Genomic DNA, 3,141 nt, shown 5'->3' with positions numbered 1-3,141 from the left:
ATTTTTTTTGATATTGTCAAAATATGTATATTAAATAAGAGGTGTGTAAAAAATGAATCAAAAATAAGTTGATTTGATTGGTTAAATTAAAGGATGAATTTGTGAAAAAAATGAACAAAATAAGTGATTAAAAAAATGGTTTTGTCTTCACTAAGACTTGAACCCACGCCCTTGTGTTCACCAGCCAAAACACTTGCCAACCCAGCTGCGCGCGCAGCTTGTTACTATAACAACTCCATTTAATTATATTTGAAAATTAACATTTGAAATTTCTGAACAGAAAATGGCGCCAAGAACACCATCCCCATTTGATTTTGAAAATTCTTGAAACTGAACCAAATTGATCAAGTAAAGGGTCTATCTTGCTCGGTTTTGGACGAGGAACATGATGATAGCATTTAATTTCATTTATTTTAACCCTAAGGCCATTGATTCTCTGATGAACACGAAGAACCCTAATTCTATGATTCATTCTAAAATCGTGTATGTGCAAGTTAAGATGCAATTGATTGAGGGTTAATGATCCTCATAGGTGCAGAAACAAGATGGTATGCTCACATTTCATTTATGATGCGTGCAAGTATGAGTTTGAAGTTCATGAGGCTTACCTTCAAAAACGGCCAAAGTGGAGATTGAATTCTTCAGTAGAGGTGTTACAGATGCTTTGCAATGATCTGGATAGCTTCAATGATGATTATGGAACATGTCTGGATGCTTGGAGTGAACTGAATTCATCTGAGCATAGCCATGAGACCCGATCTGCAGTTGCTTGGAGTGAGGATCGAATTTGATGATGGAGGTGTTTCAGATCATGGATGATGATTGGTATAGCTCATATATGATATATGGAATGTGTTTGGATGATTAACTTGGACAGATATGGGCTAGTGTGAATTTTGGCATGATAAGGCTCTCTTTATGCAAACATGGTGGTTGAAGAGTGATTCTGAGATTTAGGTGTTTTTGGGGTGTGTGGATGGATCAAACACATCACATTTGATGTTTATGAGATGTTAGAACCCTCACTTTGGCCAGAAATTGCAAGAGATGGAAATTGCAATTCTCCCTCTTTGAAACTCATGAAACTTGCAACTTAAGAAAGAAGAGAGAAAACCTATGATTATGAAGTTTTGGTGTGAATTGAAGAGTGGAAATGACCTCTATTTATAGGCCAAAGTTTCTGAATACAAAGCTCTTGCAAGTTGATCAAGAATGATGATTTGGCTTAAGAGATAAAATGGAATCTTTCACATTAAATGCAAATGGTTAAAGTAACTAAACCATGGTTATTTTGGCCAAGCTTCTTATCTCTTTCCATTCTGATCTCAAATCAGAAAATATCATTCAATCATTGCTTTGGTGTGTCATTGCTTGAATTATAGGCCATATAGTATTGAACTTAGTGAAAATGGCTTGTAATTTCATGCATAATGACCTCTAATTGCAAAATTCAAAACCATAGCTACACTCCATATTTTTTCATGCTCTTGGACATTTTGGAAAGCTCATATTACACACTTCAAAACCCTAGTTGAAAGTTTCTTCAAGATCCTTAAGGAAGTGGGTGAAAAAGATCCATGAACTTTGAGAAAAATGAAGTTTCAAGTGAAATTTTCCAAAGATGCCAACTTTGAAGCTCCATATCTCTTAAATGGTTGATCTTATGGAAAAAATTTATATGTGTCAAAGTTGTTTATTGGATCAAAATCTACAACTTTCATGTTGGAAGTTTTTTTCAGTTTGTAGGTGAAATTGTGAGTTATTCCCCTCCAAAGTTTGGAAAAAACCATGAAAAACACTTAGAAAAATTTTCTAAGTATGAAAGTCAAACTTTTGACTTTTTGATTCTTGATTGATTTTCTTGATTTTTCTTGATCAAATGACTTCTCATATCATATATTGATGATTTAAAACTTCAAAAGTCATGGTTGACCAAAATTCCCCAAAAGTCAATGGCGATCTTGTTCAGTTGACTTTTTCAAACGAATCGCGTTTCTGGAGATTTCAAATGAAACAGGCTACCCTCATCAAATGAATGGTATGAATGGATCACATTGAAGCATTAGAGGATATTGAGCCATGGTTTGAGTTGTGGCACCATGTCCTGATTAAAAAGTCAGTTGTTCAGTGAATTAGGTCAAAAACCCTAATTGTCGACCTGATGAAATTGATGACTGTGGATCTTGAATTGAGACACAATCTTCATTGGATATTGTCATAGGGATTATTTGAAGATGATTGAAACCTTTGATTGACTTCCTGGGGATTTTTAGGGTTTCCCAAATGTGATCCCTGATTTCAGTCCCTGATAGTTCAAAACCCTGATCTGAGGATTTGTCTGATCAATCTTTGTGTAGGAGATGTTATGAGCCAATGGATTAGGTCAAAATGATGCACTTGAGGTCTTGATATCATGTCCCAAGCCATTAGGTCAAATTCTGAGCAAAAGTCAGGAGTGTGCTGTCTTCAGTCAAAACCCTAATTCAGTCGATTCAAAGTTGTTGAGCTTGTTGAAATGAATCTCTGAGGACCAAATGTTGATTATTGATGAAGATGATTCATTTGAGATGAAGGGAGAACAAAACCCTAATTGATTGTTACTTGTACTGATGAGTGATTTCCAGATTAAACCCTGCTGAGTCACAAGTAGCAAACACAAGCTATGCAATTTGTTAGAGATGCAAATGATGCATATGCAAATGATATGAGGTGGTATCTTAGGTCAAAAATTGGGGTATGACATATACCATAGCCTAACTTACTCATTCTTTTTGCTCTTTTTCATTCAGGTGCAATCACATTAAGCCCGTTATCTCCACACACTTATAGCAGGACGACCGGTTAGTGACTCTGAACCTTTTTTGCACGGGGTTCCGGTACTGACGTGGCATAACCCTTTGCTTACTCAGATGTAGTTGCGGGGGATCGGACCGTAATCCTCCCTACCAAGTTCAGCACCAGAAACCGCTGAACCAACTAACAAAGAGTATTGAAAACTTTTTTTTTTGAAGATTACACAACCGTTGGGTTAAATGACGGGTGAGGATCACCAAACTTAGAAGGTGTATTACCTTTTTTTTTCTCTTTTTTTTCTTTTCGGAACATTCACTCATATTCATCGGTTTCCCTGCGTAAAGTGTG

Source organism: Vicia villosa, linkage group LG5 (genome assembly GCF_029867415.1).
Source record: "Vicia villosa cultivar HV-30 ecotype Madison, WI linkage group LG5, Vvil1.0, whole genome shotgun sequence".
Classification (NCBI taxonomy): domain Eukaryota; kingdom Viridiplantae; phylum Streptophyta; class Magnoliopsida; order Fabales; family Fabaceae; genus Vicia; species Vicia villosa.
Note: the sequence above shows the minus strand (reverse complement) of the source record.